At 57.0% G+C, this 20,351-nt stretch overlaps 1 long non-coding RNA gene across 3 annotated transcripts; it reads right to left on the bottom strand.

The window, feature by feature from the left end:
* Positions 1-208: 208 nt before the first annotated feature.
* On the bottom strand, positions 209-19,922 carry LOC141276151 (uncharacterized). 3 transcript variants are annotated; one of them, XR_012325218.1, is made up of 5 exons: positions 19,369-19,922; positions 18,803-18,923; positions 1,510-1,615; positions 996-1,066; positions 209-442 (listed from the first exon to the last, which is right to left on the bottom strand). It is a non-coding gene; the product is annotated as an uncharacterized lncRNA (long non-coding RNA). The 3 variants fall into 3 exon arrangements; XR_012325214.1 differs by having other exon boundaries at positions 996-1,615; XR_012325213.1 differs by having other exon boundaries at positions 209-1,615.
* Positions 19,923-20,351: the final 429 nt, after the last annotated feature.

Genomic DNA, 20,351 nt, shown 5'->3' with positions numbered 1-20,351 from the left:
CGGTTTTCTCTGCCCTTCAAGCCCTGTTTCAAATGCCACTTCCTCCAGGAAGCCTTATTTGAGCCCTCCAACTTCCCCATGATCTTCCCTCCACCTGAACTCTCTTGAGGTTCTCCCCCATCAAAACTTCCCCTTCCTCTATCCCGTTCCTCTTTGTAGCCCTAGTTCCAATCAATCCGGCAAACTAATGAACTCATTCCTCCCTGTGTTTGATAGCCCAGATTTCCTGGAGATAATATCTTTTTTATTTATTTTTTTTTTGGTTGCATTGGGTCTCCGTTGCTGCGTGGTGTGCGGGCTTCTCACTGCGGTGGCTTCTAGTTGTGGCACGCGGGCTCAGTAGTTGTGGCGCACAGGCTCAGTTGCTCCGCGGCATGTGGGATCTTCCCGGACCAGGGCTCGAACCTGTGTCCCCCTGCATTGTCAGGCGGATTCTTAACCACTGTGCAACCAGGGAAGCCCAGGAGATAATATCTTAATGCAGATGAATGGAATTCATCTATCCATCCATCCATCCATCTGTCCTACATTTGCTGAGTACCTCCTCTGAACACAAATGATGGGATTTTAGGCAGAAAAAGGCCTGAGTTTAACTAAGATGGAGACCCCAGGAATCACACCAGAAAGGCAGCCCTGACTCTACTTACAATAGAAGGAATCATTTGGATTGTTCAGGTGTAGGCTGGACAGGGCTATTGCTGACCTCACCATGGCCTCCTTCTCTCTCCAGGCTCTACTGCAGAGTCTGAGATCTCTGCTGGAGAAGGATCCTCATGGTTCCCCCTCAGTCAGGGTTCGTAGGGCTGGCTCCTGCTCTGTCGCTCCTACTCTGTCCCTCCTCCCCCATAAAAGGGAGGTCTAAGAGGCTCAGAGATGTGGGGGGCAGAGAAGTTTTCTATCTCAAGTGCCTCCTGCCTCCTTTCCCTGCGTCCCGCTGGCTGCACCAGTCTAGGCACCAGGGGGCAGCATTGAGCTTCACACAGTCCAGACATTACCTGGCCGACTCCCGTCATCAGGTCTTTCCCAGACTTAACTCCATTGCGCAGATCGCAGATCAGGAAACTAGCTGGTGGAGATTGGAGGACCAGGAATAAGCCAGGTGCATTTGCAGATTTTAGGAGATGGGGGCAGGATCCTATTTTTGGCTGAAATCAGCCTGGGGAAAGGGAGTGGCAGATACCAGCCCAAGGGGCAAAGTGGGAAACCTCATCCTGGGCAAGACTTCCCTACAGGCTGGGCTTCTCTCATTTCTCTTGAGCTGACGTTTGGGGTCAACAATTGCCTTTCTCCCCAGTCCCAGCTCCATCTCCTGTGCTGACCTCTAATCTCTCACTTCCTGCCAGCACCATCTTCAGCTGAAATCACTCCCTGGTCTGTGTGACTGTGGGCAGGTCATTGGCTTCCTCAGAGCCTTTCTTCATAGGGGCTTCTCTGAGGCCTGCGTGGGTGCATATGGGACCTCCAGGGACAGGGCAACGCATCCCTCTCCCCTTCCCACTCCATCAATACTTCCATCGTGGAGGGCTTCATCTGAGTGTCCACATGTCCAGGTTCCGGCTCTGCCTCCTCCGAGGACTTGGGCAAGTCTCCCAGCTTCTCTGAGCCTCAGTTTCTTCTGTAGGTTGGAAATAACGATTACATATGACACGGCCTCAGGATGAGACATCCACAGAAGGTGAAGGCCAGGTGGAAGAGGACATGGGCTGCCCCTCCTCAGCCTGGGAGTCACAATGGGGATAGAGGCTGGTTCAGGTCTAGGAGTCTGTGTCCAGAATTCCCGGGGAAGAGCCAGCTCCTCCTGGGGAAGCCAATCTGAGAGCCTGAGGTTGGTTCACTCATGGGGAGGAGTTTAGCTCAGTAACAGGAAATTTCCCGGGGGGAGGGGGTGGTTGGTTCTACAAAGGCTGGGACTGAGGCCCCTGACTAGGACCCTTTGAGTTCTGGTCCAGTTTCTGCACTGTGGGATGCAGATAAGACCTATCTCCTTTCTGGGCCTCAGTTTCCCCTTTGGCTGCAAGGGGAAGGGGTGTCCGTCCCCTCCCCATTCAGTTCCAAGGCTCTGACGGTCAGCCTCGCTTCGCTGCCCAGCGGCTGTCCGGGACTCTGCGCCCCACCCACCGCGATCGGGTATATCCCCGCGCCAGGTCTCCCTTGGGCCGGACAGACAGACCCGGCGGAGGCGGCCCTCCCCGCCCGCACACTGACGGACAGACGGCCGGACGCAACCCTCCCTGAGACAGGCTGGCTCCCTGGCCGCTCCGTCGCTCGCAGCTCCGCGCACTGGCCGCCCCGCCCGCCGCCCTCCCCGGGCGCCCGCATTAAAGCGCATATGCAAGCCATGAATTATCAACTGAAAGGAGTCAATTACCGGCTCTAAAAACGAGTGTCTGCGCCCGGAGCGCCTGGGGCCATCCGCCTATTTACGGAGCGATTTCCCCCGCCCGGCCTCGGGAGGGAGAGACTGGAGAGTCGGGGCCCGAGACCGGGAGGGAGAGAGTGACGACGGGGAGAGAGGCTGGGAGAAAGAGATCCAGAGACCCGTAGACACAGGGAGAGAGAAACTGGGACGGGAGGGCGAGACCGAAAGCCTGAGATCTAGAGAAACGCGCGAAGAATCTGACAGGCAAAGGCAGCTTGGTTCCTTCTCCCCTGAGCGGGGGCGGGAGAGGTGAAGCCCCAGGACCGCAGAGGCCCGTTCCCTCTCCCCCAGGGTCCAATTCTCCTGTGCTGGGGGAGGCTGGACTCCTGGGGCCCTGGGGGTAGATCTGGGGCTCAGAGTGTGATAGGGTGAGGAGCACAGTTTGCAGAGGGGCCTGTCCTGGCAGGACACCGTGTTGTCAGGTCACCAGGAGGAGTGGGTGAAGAGCAGGGACAAAGTGAGGACAGAGCCTGATGCGCGGGTGTCTGTGCGGCCTCTCAGCATTGAAAGAGAAGACGTGAAACCAACCCCAGCGGACTCAGGAAGTCTTGTCTGCCTCCCAGCTTCTCACCCAAGTGGTTCCCTCTCTGGAAATGCTTTTCCTACTGGGCTCCTACTCATTCTTTGACTCCAGGCCTCCCCAGCTGCCCTGCCTGCCTTAGCCTCAGCACACACCCCATGTTCCATGATCCAGGTGTGACTTTTCCATGTGATCAGTAAGTACCGTAAGGGCAGGGCCTTGGTTAGTATTGTGCCCTGTGAAGGGAGAGGCGTAAGTATTTGCTAAATGAATGGATCAAGGAGTGAGCTGGGCTAGAGGGGACCTTGGTCTGGCCTGGGGATGTGACCAAGGACCAGAGTTTGGATGGGAAAGGCCAGGTGTAAAGCACTCTGTTCTGATCACATGGAAGGCTTCAAGCAACCTTGGTGCTAGGGCGAGTTCACAGTAACTGAGTCCAGCCCTTGCTGTGCAGAGGGTGAGTGAGAGGAGGGCAGGAGCAGTGGCAGGGAGGGGAGGGGTTGGCGGCAGGAGACCTGAGGCCTGGCTCACCAGCACCAGCAAATTCCTGCCAGAGCCCCCAGGGCTGTGCCTTTAGTGCTTCAGGGCCTCTTCTTCTGCAGTGGGTGGGGACAGGGAACCCCCAGGAAGGAGGAAGGAGGAAGGGGCAGGGTCTAAACGGCAGAGGGAAAAGTCTAAGCTTAGAAATCAAGTAGAGCCTTTTTCTTCTAGCTGTGTGGCCTCTGAGAGCCTCTTAACTTCTGAGCCTCAGGTTCCTTACCTATAAAATGGGGACAGTGCAATCACTTTTACACTGAGTGTAAAATGAGTGTTCTCACATCTGCACAGCACTTTCCCTCAGAGGAAAAGACCCTGCCTAGAGTAAGAATAGCTCCCATCTATTGAGGCTTACAGGTGCCAAGTGCTGTGACTAGTGGGTTATCTTTCTCTTCTTCTCAACAGCTTTCTGAGGTTGTGAAGTCACTTTGCAGACAAGGAAATTCAAAGCAGGGCAGGGTTTGGGAAGTGGTAGCGTCGTTTTGAAGTCAGGTCTGACTCCAGAGCCTCCTTAACCCCCATGCCACGGGGCCTCCCAGACTTGGCCTGTGCACCCCTGTCCTGTTCCTTCAGCCCTTCCAGTCTGACTGAGCCCAGGTCTACGGAGGGGGCCACAGCAAGTTGGGCAGGATAGCTCAGGTCCAGCAGAGGCGGCTTGTGGAGTCTTGTTCCCACCACAGTGTGCATGGGCCGGCTTCCGGCCTGATGAGCCTGCAGCCCCGCCATGCCATTAGCTGGCAGCCAGAGGGGGTGTCCACAAGCGCCAACGCCGGGGTTCCTGCGGCTGCTCGCCTATTACTGGCTGGTGGCTTCCCAGTGATTTATTAGGGCTTCTTCATTTCCCCTTGGTCCGCTATAAACATATTTATACCACCAGAGTGACCGATACATTTCCCTTATGAATCCTGTTATCTCCCCCATTAACCATCCGTCACCTTTTATGCGGCCACAATGGGCTGGGCCAGGGCATGGGGGGCTGGGTGGGAGGCCCTCGGCCTGCAGCCCTTGGGCCTAGTGAACTCTTCACCTCCCCCACTCCTCCCCAGACAGAGCGACCGCTGCTGCCTTGGAGCTGCCTCTAGGCTGAGGGCACGGGCCTCAGAACAGACTGGACCAGGCGGGTCTGTTGAAATGTGGCCTCCTCCAGGGTCTTAGAATGGGGAGGTCCCTCTTGGGGCTACCCTGAGTCTCTCCCACTGTAGCTCTGGCTGCTCTTCCTCCTCTCCCCACCCTCAGCTCTCACCCTCATCCCTCTAAGTGCAGCAGAAAGCTAAGACACAGTTAGATGCGGTGCTGGGGGCCAGATGCCAGCTGGCATTTGCCAAGCACCTCCTCTGTGCCAGTCACTTTACATTCATGATTTCATGTGATCGTCATCAGAATCCTGGGGCCAGACATTTATATCTCCATTTGCCAGATGAGGAAGTAAGGCTCAGAGACATTAAACGAAGAGCCCAAGGTCACCCAGCCAGAGGGCAGAGTGGTGATTAGGGGACTTTCTGGCCCTAAAGCTTATGGTTTCAACTACTGCACTCTACCATCTCTTCAGATGCCCTGCTCTAGGAGGGATTAATCCAAGAAAGTTTTCCAGCAGAGAGGGCTACAGAGCAGAGGAGGAAGGAGAAGAGAGGGGAGGGAAAGGGGCCTCATGTAAGGCTGGCAGGGAGAAGGGGGCAGGGCCATGGAGTGAGGAGTGATTCTCACTTTGGGGAAACCTGGACCCCTGTTCAGAGTTAGGCCGCAAGCTGCTGGGAATGGGGGCAAGGTCTCCCAGAGCCCTAAGGCACCTGTCCTGCCCACATCCGGCAGGGCAAGGGGCGTGGTGCATGGCCTGGGCTAGTAGACTAGGGCTTGCCTTAGACCTTCTCAGCTGTGTGACCTCAGCCTTCTGTCTATACCTGGGCGCAGAGGGTTCTGCCCTTGGGGTACCTGATATGTCGGCTGCCTTGGGAGATGGCTGGGTTTTTGTGGTGGGAGGCTGCCTGGGAGTCCTGTCTCCTCCACCTTCCCCCACAAAGTCAGCCAGAACTGCTGAGAGCGTCTCTAGAGCTAAGATGACCCAAATCTCCAATGGAGAAGAATCTCTAGACTTAGGTGGACCAGAGTTCACCCTGAGCCTTGGCACTGCTTCTCTGGCCCAAGGAGGATGCGCACAGGCATTTTACGGATGAGGAAACTTCAGCCCAGAGAAGGAAGGAATCTGAGCAAAGAGCTGAGCCCAGGGTTAAGGTCTGGTGACTGGGAGGGGACTCAGCAGCATCAGAGCCAGGAGGTAGCAGAATGGAGCTGAGGATGCGACTGGAGTGTAGCCTGCTGGGTCTGGGTGGCCATGGGATGGGGGTGCAGTTCTATGAAGGCTGTCTAATTACTCCTGTCTCCAGCAGTGCCATCCTGAGTGGTCTAGGTGTGGCTAGGGCAGAGGGGATTAGGGGCTTAACACCCCCAAGGAAACAGATTCTCCTCTGACTTCAAGAGGATATGGGCAGGTCTTTCTTTTTTCTTTTTCTTTTGGCCGAGTGGCATGTAGGCTCTTACTTCCCCGATCAGGAGGTATCGAACCCGTGCGGTACGCGGGCCTCTCACTGTTGTGGCCTCTCCTGTTGCGGAGCATAGGCTCCGGACGCACAGGCTCAGCGGCCATGGCTCACGGGCTCAGCCGCTCCGCGGCATGTGGGATCTTCCCGGACTGGGGCACGAACCCGTGTCCCCGGCATCGGCAGGCGGACTCTCAACCACTGTGCCACCAGGGAAGCCCGGAGCATGGAGTCTTAACCACTGGACCGGGGAAGTCCCTGTGGGCAGGTCATTCTGGCCGTTCTCCTGCCTCCCATGGTCCACGGGGAGGAGATGTCGTGGGTGTTCACAAGAGCTAGTCCATCCACTTCCTGGCTCCCCTCACCCCAGCACCCGAGTGGGGGAAACAGCTGTGCTAGGAGGAGGGAGACCTGCTGGAGCACGTTCTGGCCCTTTCTGAGCCTCAACCCTAGATAATCTCCAGCTTGGACTCCAGACTCCTTGCTGCCATATGCCATGGGGACACCCTCAGATGCGAGCTTCTGAAGTGGGGACCAGGCCAGAGAGAAGCAGGCACCACAGCCAGATACTCGGGTTGTCTCTCCCCAAGAGGTCCTCAGCCTCGCTGTCTCCTGGTCTCCCTCCCTCTTCTTCCCCCTCCTTCCCTTTGCCTTCCCTGTCCTACCCCTACCCACTGTCTGTCTGTCTGCCTGTCTGTCTCTGGGCTGGCAGCTCTCTCCCCCATGTCCTCTCCTCTCTGCAAGGTTGGAGGGAGGGGTAGGGCAGGAGTGTGCGTGTGTGTGTGTGTGTGTGTGTGTGTGTGTGTGTGTGTTTGAGAGAGCGCAAGCGCTCCCTCTCTCTCCCTTCCCACCCCCCTACGCTCTCCTTCTCCCACACTCACACACACACTCTCTCTCTCAGTCATTTTCAATGTCATAAATTTCCACGTCTCTCTCCTCCACTTGGCTATTACCTGCGCCTCCGTCACCGGCCGCGCTCTCGCTCCCAGATGGGCTAGGCCATCTCCGCTCTGCAAATGACTCAGGGAGAGAGAGGCAGGGAAGGAGGGAGAGAAAGGAGCGGAGAGACACCAGGAGAGATTGAGAACTTGAGAGAGAAAGCGAGTGAGCAGAAGACAAGAGAATGAAGCAGAGAGGGGGAGAGAAGCAGCCACGAGAGACCTCAGCCCCCTTTTAATGCCCCCTCCCAAAAAAGTCGCCACCAACAGGAAGCCTGTGGCGGGGAGGGGGTGCCCATCTCGGCACCAGGGCAGGAGGTGTGGTGCTGGCTCTGGAGGTGGAGTCAGGTCACCTAGCTCTACTCCCCGCCCCACCCCCTGGGACTTGCTGCAAGTCCTTCCCCTCCACTCAGGTTTCCTGTGGGCCTCCACATGCCAGCGCTGTGCTAGTGGGGAATCAGACACCTGGTATTCCTCCCTCCAGCAGCTCACAGCCTAGGGGGCAGACAGACTGGGGGCTGTTCCCTGGGTGGTACAAATCTGCTAGAACCCTGTGGGGACACTTGCGGATGGGGGTGGTGGTGTTCAGAGCTCCCACAGCTCCGAGTGGTCTGCGTGGGAGTCGTGCCTCGACCTTCAGAATTGGAGGCTCTCCTAGATCTGGGCTTCTCACTGCCAGTGTAAGACCCCCTCCTCCCCTCCTGCTATCTTCAGAGCAGCTTTTAGATTTCCCAATCCTGGTCTTTGGAAGAGAGAAGGGCCAGGAAGACTCAGGTGGTTTGGGGGAGAGACCATTTCCAGGAGACCCCATAGGATGAAGAGTGTAGCAGAGGGGGTCCAGGCAGTGGTGTAATGGCAGGACCGGGGAGAGTATGGGGACCCTAGTTCCTCAGATGCTGCCGGGAGGGCCTCAGTGAAGCACCAGCTGGTGGTATTAATGATGGTGCATGTGAGAGATGCTGGCGGTGCCGGGAGGACATGGTTCCTGGACCTGGTGCTGATACCAGAACCTCCTGGAAGGTTCCTGCTTTTACTCTCAACACCTCCAGTTTCTTTTAAAATGCAGATATGATCATACCACTCTCTTGGTTCACCCCTCCAATGACTCCACATCCCACTGAAAAGAAAACTTAAACTCCTCACCCTGGCTTCCTAGGCCTAGTCTCTTCTGACCCCATCCTCCCCTCCTGTGCCTCCCCTGGCTTCTCTCTCCTGACAGGGGCTAGAATGTGCCCAGGGTCTTTGCACTCACTGTTCTCTTTCCACCCGGCTGGCTCCTCATTCCGCACCTCGAATGTCACCTGCACGGAGGGGCCAATCCTGACCACTCCATCTAATGATGGGTTGATCACACTGTTAACTCTGTTGTGGCCTTCTGAATATTTATTTTGTGGCCCTTTTTACACTCTGTCATTATTCATTGACTTATCTCTTTGCTTGTTTAGTATCTATCTCTTCTGATGGATTGTACCTTCCACGAAGTCAGAACCATGTTTGTCCTGTTCCTCAAAGATAGCAACTGCCGTATCACAAATCCTCAAGAAGTACTTATTGAATGAATGAATGAATGAATGAATGATGTTGATGTAGGTGAATCCTCCTTACCCTGGTGTGTTGGGACTGACGTTGGAATGGATGTTGAGGCTGGACTGATGATCTCAGGGTTGCTGTCCATCTGGCAAATTTAGAACCCCAGCGGGATAGATTTCATTCCAACAGGGAAAGGCATCTTGCCCTGATGTTGGGAATTTAGCCTGGGATTAGGATCAGGCCTCATAAAAGAGTTTTCCTTGACTGAAGCCCACATACAGGAGTCCCTCCACCTGTGGGTAAGCATATATACACAGGCACACGCACACACACACGCACACACACACGCACACTCTTACCACAGGCTTACTCAGAGCCCTGCACAGAGTGCCTAAGTTAAGGCACACTCACATGCATACACAGAATCCCCATAGATGCCTGTACACACCAAGGCACACACAGGGACAGGCCCAGTACCCACATTCCTACACATGCCAGACAACCTCACGGGTATATTCGTGGACAGGTGTACACATATACACACACATGTACAAATACTACAAGCACTTATGTGTGCAGACACAGTCATGAAACAACATAATTAAACGTTAAAAATGACATCAATGGACAAGACACCTGTTCCCTTGCTTGCTGACTCAGAAGTCCACACCATGGAGCGACTAACTGGGCTCTGAGCTGCCCTCCAGCAGGGGATGCACTATGCTGAGTGACCCACACTCTCCTGTCTCATCCCTGCACCTCCCCCTGCTCCACTGCCCCAGCCCTCATGGTCTTGTGAGAGGCTCAGGCTCCAGCAGACTCAATCAGGGGCCAGAGACAGGGCTCAGCTAGAACCAGGGTCAGGGCTTGGTCTGTGGCCAAGGTCAAGGTTCACTGGGGTCAGGCTCATCTGGGACCAAGGTCAAAGGTCAGTCAGGGGCTGAGATTTCCTTGATGCCTGTGTCTCTGCACACAGGTTTACCCGCATGTGTGCCATCCCAAGGAGCTGCTGGTGGGAAAGGGACGCAGGGTCCTTACCGTGCGTGGGCCTCTGCGGCTGGTGGAGAGGGGGGAGGGGGGCCCGGCCGGGCAGATAGCTGTGAGGTACGTTTCCATCTCCGCGGGTCGGGCGGGCGAAGCCATTTCCAATCTGCTATCATTTTCAATATCATTAATCCCAGACACTCTATTTTCCATGCCTGCGCAGCCAGGCCCCCGAGTGTGCGCCGTGTAAAGTGACACATATTCATCACCGGCTCGTGGCGCCGGCGCCGACGCTGATACAATATTAGTGTTGCCCCCCCGCTCGGGGCGCGCTCTGCCCGGCTCCCCGATGGCACGAATCCATCACCTGGAGCCCGTGTCACTTTCCCCAGCAGCCACATTTGTTTGGGCACTTAGGAGGTAATTGTGGCACATTAGCCGGGGCGGGCAAGGGCGCCGGGTCCCAGGGAGGAGGGGAGGCTGAAGCGTCTTCTTCCATAGCCCGAGTCCACCCTGGCCTGGTGCCACTCCTGGGCTCATGCTGGGGTCCCAGAAACCTGGGTTCTTGCTCAGCCTTGGAGGGGGTGGCTCGAAGAAGCCAGGCTCCATCAGGAAGTCTCAGACGGGTTCCCCAGCTCCCCTGTGAGCCCCAACATTGGGGCTTAGTCTAGATGGGGCCCCAAGCTCGGAGGTGATGGCTTTCAAACCATTCCAGCCATATCTCAGCACCGAAACTTAAGATGTGGCAATGCCAGCCCTCCTGGCTCCATTTCAAGTCCCATATGGGAGAGGGAAGTGGAAGGGAGGCGGGACGGAGGGGACACCGTGCAGCCCTTGGAAGCCCAACAGTGAGGGAAAAGTTGGTCCTGCCCTGGGAACCTGGGCCTGAGAGGGGAGGCCATTAGTCTTAGAAAGGTGACATGGCCCAGCCCTCAGGAGCCCTGAGTCCAGGCGGAAGGAATGTCACCCAGCCTGAGCAGTAGCCGGTGGCCCAGGGCAGGGTACTTTTGGGAAGACTGCCTGGAGGTGGTGAGCCAGACACAGGGACAGCCTCTGGCCAGTGGGAGGCCCAGAGTGGCTGCAGTGGAGGGAGAGCAGCAGCCGGGGTCATTGATCCGGGCAGAGGCCAGGCTGTGCCGGGGCAGGGGTTCTCCCTCCTCAGTCCGCAGGGCTAGCACCCATTAACCTCGTCAGCAGACAAATTGCCCGTCTTGTCAAATTCCCATTTAAAATGCAAACTCGATTTGACAGAGTAAACTGAGCGGGAGGTGGGAGCGGATAATCCGGTGGAAGCTCATTAGCAGGGCCCAACGCGAGGGCCTGCCGTGATGAACTCCCAGGCTTTCAACACCCCACCACCCGCTCGACACTCACCGGCCCTACTGCCCACCCCCCTCAAGGAGCCTGGGGACCCCAGCTGCCTGCCACCACCTTCGGGCAGGTGCATCTGAGAGCTGTGGAAGCAGACAGAGCTGAGAACCAGCCTCTGCCCTCTGCCTGCCCACTCAGTGGCCTTGGGTGGCGACAACAGCAATTGTGTCTCCCCAGCCCGCACCAAGGCTCCCACTGGGACACTGTGTGTCTATTTGCTGAAGGGGGCCTGTGAGTTGGCATTATTAACTCATTTACGAATGAGAAGCTTGGGACCCGGCTCGAAATCAGCAGGCAGAGCTTGGATGTGAACCCCGACCCGTCAGACGGCAACAGTTACACTTGTAACCACTGCACCGCTTTGCTTTGCTGGATTGTAGATGGCCGTCCTCTCCTCTCTGCTTCCCTGGTTTCTGCGCTGTCACTGGCTGTGTGGGTCTAGGAAAAGGGACTTCCCTTTGAGCCTCATTTTTCTCATCTGTAAAAAATGGGCCTCCCAGCCCAAGGGATACGGTAGGGAGAATTTTAGTAAGTACCTGGTTTAATGAATACTAATAACCATTGAAATATCTGCAGACAACTTAGCCTGGGATGGGGTGGGGAAGGGGGGTGTGAAGGGGAGAGAGGGAAACTGGGCTTTCCCAGGAAGTAGCTCATGAGCAGACATGGGCCCCTCCTGGCTTCCAGGACCTGGGCGCCCCTGGACTCACACCCTCTCCTGCCTTCCCAGCTCCCTGCCTGGGCCCCTCTCAGAGGAAAGAAGCCTGTGTATGGTTGCTCTCACAAGCCTGGAGTGGGTTTGACGGGTCTCCCACCCCCTAGAGGGAGGTGTCCTGGGGCAGGTGAAGGTCCTGCTCACTCAGCCACTCCTTCTGTCCTGTGTTGCAGTCAGGCTGCTGCTACCTGATTCGAATAACTGGAATAACGGACAGTTAAGAGCCCTGGTTGGGCAGCTGCCAACAGCAGATGGGCTGTCACTCCATCTCGCCTCCCCAGGGCACCCCCAGCTATTCCTTTAAAGGTGCACGCGGAGCCCCTGAACCTGGCTGGGGCTGCACCTGCCCCTGCCACCACACGGGGCGCTGTGCTGTCCCGCCGCAGTGGGAGCCGGTGCTGGGTGACCTTGGGCAGTGGGCCTCTTTGGGTCTCATTGCCTGTCACTGGCATTGCAAGAGCCTTCTCACCCGCAGTCTCTACCCCTCTCCCCGAGTCCTTCACAAGCACCAGAGCAGTTGCTCTGAATACTACCACTTCCCCACGTGACTCCTTAGTCTCCCCAAGGTAAAGCCCGAATTCCTCAGCTGGTGGAATTCAAGGCCCTACGCAATCTGGCCTCCGTTTGGCCTTCCAGTCTCTCACATGACACAGAGGGTCCTGAACTCTCCTGTCCCTCTGTCGCTGCCGGGTCGTGATTACCCTCATATCCTTGTCCACACCACCTCCAGGCTCCGCACCTCTCCTAGGGGATCCTCTTCAGCCCCTCTCTGCACCCCTCCTCACCTGGCTCTAGCTGGAAGAGACCCCTGTGAGACCCTGGGCCCTGTCTACGCGGGGTGGGCTGCAGAGGAGGAGAGGCGGGGTGGGTTCTCAGCCTCCCCCCAGTTGTCTGCAGAGCTGTCCTCTGAGGCTGGCCTAATTCCCTCCAGAGCCTGGCTCCCATCTTCAGGGTGGTGCTTAGGGAGCTGAGAGCCCAACGTTAATGCCTGAGAAAGTCGTGGGTGGATTAGAAAGCGAGGCGGATTAGGGCCAGAGCTGGTGGCTGATGCAGGAGCAGAACCCCTCCTCCTGAGGAAGAGGAGGCTAATCCTGCTTAGTGACTGAGGAGCCGGCAGTTCTGAGGGTAGGGGGGCTTCTTCCCATCCACCCGGGGTGCTCAGACCTGCCCGGTCCACCAGGCCCAGCCTGGGCCCAGGCCAGAGCAGCATACAGAAGACCCCCGCCCGTCCTCCAAACTTTGGGTCCACTGGGGTCCCCCAACCATCAATGCCTTGTCCCCAACACTGCCCTGGCCCTTCATGTGACCCCAAACCTTCTCATCCTGCTGTGCCCACCCGAACTGCCCTGGCTAGCCATGGTGCCTGATTTTCATAGCTACCCACATGTCCATGAACTGAGCCATCCCACTGAGACTCCTGGTGCCCCATCGATCCATGCTGCCCAGAGAGCCAATAGTGTGTGCTGCAGGGCTGCCCAGATCCTCCTTGAGGGCCGAGGCATCATTCCTGCAGCCGCTGGAGTGTGGGCTGCTGAGGGCTCATGGTCAAGTTCCTCCCCGGGGTATTGCTCTCAGCCGCCTCCCCCAAGTTTATGCCCTCTCCCTGGGCACAGTCCACAGGATGACTGGTCAATGCAGGAGTACAAAGCTCTGGCCCCTCTCCCTCCATCTGCGGCGACTCTGAAAGGCCATCCCAGCACCAGAGTTCTCTGTGGGGTTGGCTGGGGCCGCCGCTGCAGCTGCATCACAGTTCAGCTTCTCCCTCTGCCCAGTCCTGTCCCTCATCGCTTTGGGGGCATTGCTCCCCAGAGCACTCCCCGTAAGCCCCCATCTCTGTGAGAAGTCTCACCCTTCACTTTCCTTTTAAAGTCTCAAGGTCAGGGAGAGAAGATTAGGTTGATCAGTGAAGGGCCTAGATTCCGGAGCTCCTGACCTAGATGCCTGCAGCCCAGCCGGGTGAGGACCGGCAGTCCTTTCCCTGGGGATTAATCCTTGGCCCCTTTGGTTTCAATGCTGTAGGCATCCTGTGGACTGAGTGGGGAGAGAGGTCCTGCCCTGGAGACCCAGTCTGGGATCCTGGCCTGAAAGAGGAGCCAGATTCTGTCCAGGGAGCTGATTGAGGAGAAAGCACCTGGTCTGAGAGCTTAATCTGAGGGAGGAAGCAGGTCACTTCCTATGAACCTGGTCTGAGAGGAGCAGCAGAATTCTGCTTGGGAAGCCTAGTCTGTGGGGCAAGAAAGGACGCTCCTTAGGAGCTGAGTGTGAGGAAGCAGACCAGGCTCTGGACCAAGAGAAAAGGCAGACCCTACCCAGACTGTCTGCCCGAGGACCCTCCACCCCACCACCGTCTTTCCAGGTCCTCCACTGCCAGGCTTGGCTTGCTCTCCCAAGGGTCAGACAGTCACTGTGATGCCTGAACGTGGGAGGACTGGGTTTCTAAGTTAATGACGGGGTGTGTGTGAGAAGAATAGGAGGGACATCCACTATGGGTCCTTGTTCCATTAGGCTGGAAGCTGTGGCACATGGGGACAGAGATCGTCCTGGACGTAAGCAAGGTCTCTGAGAAATTCTGGTCCTCCGGTAACTTGAGAGCAGGGCTAGGGGACTGGACGGATTGACCTTTGAGAGTCAGTTTGGGAGGTGGGGGTCAGTTGAGGGGGACCACTCCCCTCTGTTCCCTACCTTTGATGGACAAATGCTAATGACATTACCAGCGATTGACCAGAAACAAATAAATAATTCAGTCTGGCTTGAAAATGGGAGAAAAGTATTTAAATGCTATTGACAAGCCAGTCCCTGGCCTCATTACCCATGCAGACGCAGGCTTCCACATCGACCATGCCCCCCCACCCCCACCCGATTCCTTCAAACCCCACTGCGGGCAGCCTCAGGCTTCCCTCCCACCAAGCTGGCCCGGGCTGAGTGTGGAGGGTGACCTGAGGAGACCAGGTGGAGGGTTGGGCCGTGTGGCTAGAGGTACCCCCAGGAGGGACAGCAGTCCCAACACCCTTCCCCTTTCCCAGACCCTCCCATTGGCCTCTGTTTGTGGGAAGGGTGTTCCTGGCCAGTCCCTCTCCAGCCCAGCCCCAGGTGTGCATACACGGGGCACAGGCGTGCACGCACACGCACACACAGAGCCCAGCAGCTGCTGCATCCTCTTCCAGGACAAGAAGAGTGGTGACCCCCGGGGCGGCTGTCAGTCACCGTGCTCTCCGGGAATACAAACTCATTAAATGTTTCCCTGCCTTGTTACAGGGGCCCAAGTCCCCGAGTCAGGCCTGAGGAGGAGGAGGAGGAGAAGCAAACAAATGTGCAGCTGATCCTTTGAAAGCACATCCTGTATTCCTGACCCCTGGAGAAGAGGGATTATCGAGGGTGGGGATTACCCACGGAAGGGCCTCACCGTGGATTCCTCTGGAGTCGAGTTGGGATTTCCAGTTCCTGTGGCACACGGAGCTCCCCCAGGCAGCTATTCTGCCAAACAAAACCTTTCTAGGCTAAGGGTCTCCCTCTCTCTTCCTTAGCTGCCTGGGCCTGACTCCCCTTCACGGTGCCTCCGCTGGCATCAGCTGGTCTCTTTAGGGAGAACTAGAGGTGCCACCCTTCCTCTGGCCTCTTCCCTGCTGGCGATACGTTTACGCCAGAGTCATGGAGCCTCCCTAAGCTTCCACAGTCAGAAGCCAACAATGCCCACTGGTTAGAGAATGGGGAGCCTCAGAGACCCTTCAGCCCAGCGGGCCAGCTGCCTCTTTGCTGGACGGCTCCTGAGCTGGACTCAGTGGTGGGGAATCTGGGTGGGAGCGCTGTGATGTGGGCCTGGAGGTGCAGGATGCTCCGGTGGGTATGAAGGGCCCACTTCAGCCCAGCCCAGGAAATAGTTCTAAAAGGGACCCCATCCCTTTGTGAGCCAAATAACCTGCTCGTGGATGTGGGCCGAGGCCCTGGTGGCACCCCCATTGCCTATCCCTGGTGGCCAGACTTATCTCCTCACTCCCTTTGGAGACCAGACCCCCACCCTGCAGTCTGGAGGGTTTGGGCTGGGGTCACCAGTCCTGGCCTCTCTCCTGGTGCCCTCTCTGCTGCCTGCCCAGATCCTGCTCCCACGAGGGCTTGGCCCAGAACCTCCCAGAACCAGCCTCTCCCTTCCACTTCCCCCACCCCACAGAAGTGCAAGGACTCTTCCACTTTCCCATGCACGCCCCGCCCCCCCTCAGCGTGGGCTACCAAGCTCTTCGCTCCGGCTCATCATCTGTAAGGCCCTTCCTCCTCTGCGTCTCTTCCCACCCTAGAGTCCCACGGGGAGTCATTTATCCGGATAGACTGGCTCTCCTCAGTGCAAACATTCACAGGAGCATTAACAGGCCTAAAACCCAATTAGCCTTCAATTACTCAGGCCTCCGCCAGATTTTCCGTGATGGGGACAGAGGTAAGGAATGTGCTTGGGCCTGCCTCATGGTAGCTCCCCTCCATTCCTCCCCCCCCCCCCCCCCCCCCCCCCCGCAGGCACCGCTACTCCTGTCCGGGCCAGTCTGCTCCCTGCCGCCGCTCCCTCCTTCCTTCCTTCCTTCCTTCCTTCCCTCGCACTCTTCTCTCTTGCCCTCCCTTCCTTCCACATCCCTCTTAAAAAAAAAGCAGTATTCTTAAATATTATTGGTACATAACTAACACAAGGTTTGAAAAAACCTTATTGTAAAAGCGTAATGCAAAAGAATGCAAAGTGAAAAGCTAAATCCCCACCCTACCCCCGCCGCATAAATCCCAGTCAGTAAGCGGGGGTTCTCTTTACTTTCAGACATTTGATTCTATACATCTACACATACACACCACACGTAGTTTTAAATGTTCTTTTTTTTTAAACATTTCAGATTGGGGCCCTACTATTCATATTGGTTTTTAATTAATTCGGCCGCGCCGGGTCTTAGTAGTGGCACTCGGGATCTCCGTTGCTGCGTGCAGGCTCTTAGTTGTGGTGTGCGGGACCTAGTTCCCTGACCCGGGATTGAACCCGGGGCCCCCTGCACTGGGAGCGCGGAGTCTTAACCACTGGACCACCAGGGAAGCCCCCATGTTGTTTAATGACCTACTGTATTCACTGAACAATATGTCATATCGGCTGCATCTCTCCATGTCAGCGCACAGAGCTCTTCCTTCTCCTGGGTGCATAGCAATCCACCGTGTGGCTGCGCCATGATATATTTGGTCAGTCCTTTCTTGATGGACGTTGAGTTGTTTCCGAGGTTTGGGATGACAAGCATCATTGCAGCGACCACCTCTGTCCCTATATGGCTGTGCACAGAGACCAGTGTTGCTGTGGGACAGATGCCTAGAAGTGGAATTGTTTGGCCCCAGGGGATGCATATTTAAAATGCTGATAATTATTGCCAAAATGCTCTCCATCTCCAGAACCTCCAAGATTGTGCCAATTTGTACTCTCAATTCTCCATTTCCTCTGCTCTCATCAACACTGGGTATTATCTTTTTAAAATTATTTTTCAACCAAATAGGGAAAATGACATCTTGTGATTTAATTTGTACTTCTCTTCTTCCCATCTACTATCTCCCTTCACCTCTCCTTTACTTCCGTGTCCCACTCCCTCCTCTTCCTCAATCTCATCCAGCCTGCCTCTCCTCTCTCTCTGTCTCTCCCACCCCATCCCCATCAACTCCTCTTGTTCCTCGCCTCCTTCTCCCCTTCCGCTCCTTCTTTCCGCTCTCTTCCCCACATCTTCTCATCGCTTTGCCTTCCCTCTCTCCTTCTCCCTCCTCCCCTGGGTACTATAGTCCTGGAGGGAGGGGCATCCAGAGAAGCTATTAGCTCTGCCCCCCTAATACTCTGAGTCCTGCTCGCCTCTTAACACCTCCCTGAGCCTGGGCCTCTAAGCCCCATCTCACTCACGTCTCCCTCTAATCACTAAGGCTTATTTCTGATTTTCTGAAGTGACAAGGAGCTGGGTTTGGGGGAGGGAGGGCTGTCAGCCAGCATCCTCCAGGATTGAGGGAGGGAAGATGCAGGGAGGGAGGCCTGGCTCAGGGGATGTGGCAGTGGAGACTCCAGCTAGGCCCTCCTCACTCTATAGGCCCAGATTCTCCAGCCCCTTCTGCCTCGGCTTATGGCTCATATACTTCCACCCTCAGGGTGTTCTTTTAGGCTGTTTTCTCTGGTTTCTTTTGTGAAAAGGAGAGTGACTCCCCCTTCCCCCAGGGAGCTCCCGTGGACAGTCTCAGTCCTTCACTGTGCCCCCTCTTTTCCCTCCCCTGCTGCCACCATCTCCCTCTGCCCCAGCCCTCTGATCCCCAAGGTGGGAAATGCCTCCATGCCGAGCACCCCTCACCTCCATCTCCTGCTTCTTACCCGTGGACATCCCGGTCTCCCCTCTCCTGCCCCAGATCCACTCCTCCAAAAGCTCAGTGAATTGGCATAAATTTAATTAAGGACAGCAAGCAAATCTCTTGTCATCATAAAAACATTTAAGGTAAAATATGTGCTTAGGGGCTTCCCTGGTGGCACAGTGGTTGAGAGTCCGCCTGCCGATGCAGGGAACACGGGTTCGTGCCCCGGTCTGGGAAGATCCCACGTGCCGTGGAGCGGCTGGGCCCGTGAGCCATGGCCGCTGAGCCTGCGCGTCTGGAGCCTGTGCTCCGCAACGGGAGAGGCCACAACAGTGAGAGGCCCGCGTACCGCAAAAAAAAAAATAATAATAAAAATAAATAAATAAAATAAAATGTGCTTAGAGTAGAGGTCTCAAGAGAGGTAGGATGAGGGAGCCAGAACTAATTTGAGGGAGTTACACTTGAGCCCCAGTTCTAGCCCCACTGTGTGACCCTGGATGCTCCCCTGGTGTCTCTGAGCCTTTCCATATCAGTCCCCCAGAACCTCCAAGGGGCCCAGCAGGAGCACCTTACTCCTGCCTGGAAGTGTTCTCCCTGCACTAATTTAATTACGTGGCCTAACTGGGCCCAGGCTGGGGAGGTGGTTAATGGCAGCTGCAGAGACAGTGGGTAATCAAGAATTAATTAAGCATTTCTGGGGATTCCCGAGTCTGGGCCAGGGATTCCTGGGAGCTTGGCTGTGGCTGTGCAGGGTGTGGGAGGGGGCCCCCTCCAGCTTCCCCTGTGCCCTGCCCCTGCCCCTGCTTCCTCAGGAGTTGGGGGAAGCAGCAGGCCCTAGCTCCAGAGAGGCTCTGGGTGCAGGGCTCCCCACTGAGGCAGTCTCTGATCAGTGGGATATGGAAGCACACAGGGGCCAGCACCTACCTGCCAATCCAGGAGCCCGCAGTGGAGTGGGCAGCGTGGAGCTGGGCGGGCGCCTGTGTGAGTGGGTCTGGACATTGCTGTTAAGGGCTCAGCCCATGTTCAGGTTGGGGCTCAGTTTAGGCTGGGCAGGTGGAAAAGGAAAGGTGCGGCCTCAGCCTCTGGGCTTTGGAGTCAGGCAGCCTGAGTTGCGCGCTCAGCGTTACTACTTGCTACGGGTTGGTGCTCTGCCCCAAGGCCTGTCCCCCAGCTCTTCGTGGAGCAGGCTCCTCCCTAGTATTCAGGTTCCAGACAATGCATCACCTCCTCAGGAAGCCTTCCTTGACCACTCAGGCTAATTTGCTTCCCCACCCCCGAGTGACTGTCACATCCCTCTGCCTTATTTTCTGTTCACGTATTTCTTGACTTGTTTCTTGTGTGCCCCCTTGTCTTCTTCACTAGAAGAGCGTTCCATATGCAGGCAGAGCCGGGTCAGCCTGGCTCACAGCTGGATCCCCAGAACCTAGCACAGCGCTGCCCTTAGAAGGTGTGCCCGGAAGGAAGAGGTCTCTCTCAACCTGTTTCCTCACCTGTCAAATGGGGGATATTCACACTCTGCAGACTCTCAGGTCGTGAGGGGGATCTAGAGCCCGGACTCAGGAAGCACTGAGCACCGCGCCGGCCCAGAGCTCGCCGCGATGGCGGTCACGACGTGATCGACTTCATCAGCGTAGTCCTTGCCACCGTCATCATCACGGGCGAATTTCCTGCCCCACCTCCCGGCTCCGGGCCCCGCCGGCTGCGGGGTGGAAGGCGCCCGCCGGGGTAGGGGCCTCGCCAGGCCAGGCCGGCAGACCCGCCGCGGGCCCCGCTCCTTCCCAGGCGCCCCTGCGCTGCCGGCGCTTTGAAGTCCCAATCCGGCAAATAGAGTCAATCAATTATGAAGGGAACAATCTGGCGGCCCCTCGGGGAGCGGCGGCCGAGCGATCCCGGGGGATTAGGCCGCAAATCGCGCTGAGCCTCCCTAAGTGACAGCGAGAGAATCGCACGCGGCGGCGGCGGCGGGAGCGGGAGGGAGCGCGGCCGCTAACCCGATTATGCAGATCCGCGGGGGGCGCGGATTAGGCCGCGGGGGCGGCTTCGCCCTAAGCGGCTCGGGGATTTGGGAAAAGTTTACTCGGGCGGAGGGGGCGGGGCCTCCCCCGGGCGGGCTGCCCATCGCTCCCAGCTGGGTGGGTGGAGGCCGCAGGGCCGCAGAAGAGCCCGAGGTGGGGCGCACCTCAGACGCCGGCATGGCAGCACCTTTCCAGGCACACGCTCACACACACACACACACACACACACACACACACACACACGCACGCACGAGCGCGCGCGCGCACAGAGTTACACACGATAACGCTACGTACATAAGCCCACAAACCCACACACCCTGGCTCGCCATCACCCTTCCAAGCTGCAAAAGCACGTGAGAACACACAGAGGCGTGCACACATGCCCCCAGGCTCAGCGTCCCAGGTAAGCCATAAGCCAGGCCTATGATCACTCACACACTCACACAGCAGTGGCTCAC

This window comes from Tursiops truncatus, chromosome 1 (genome assembly GCF_011762595.2).
Source record: "Tursiops truncatus isolate mTurTru1 chromosome 1, mTurTru1.mat.Y, whole genome shotgun sequence".
Classification (NCBI taxonomy): Eukaryota; Metazoa; Chordata; class Mammalia; order Artiodactyla; family Delphinidae; genus Tursiops; species Tursiops truncatus.
The sequence above is the reverse complement of the archived record's forward strand: the minus strand, read 5'-3'. Positions and strand labels throughout refer to the sequence as shown.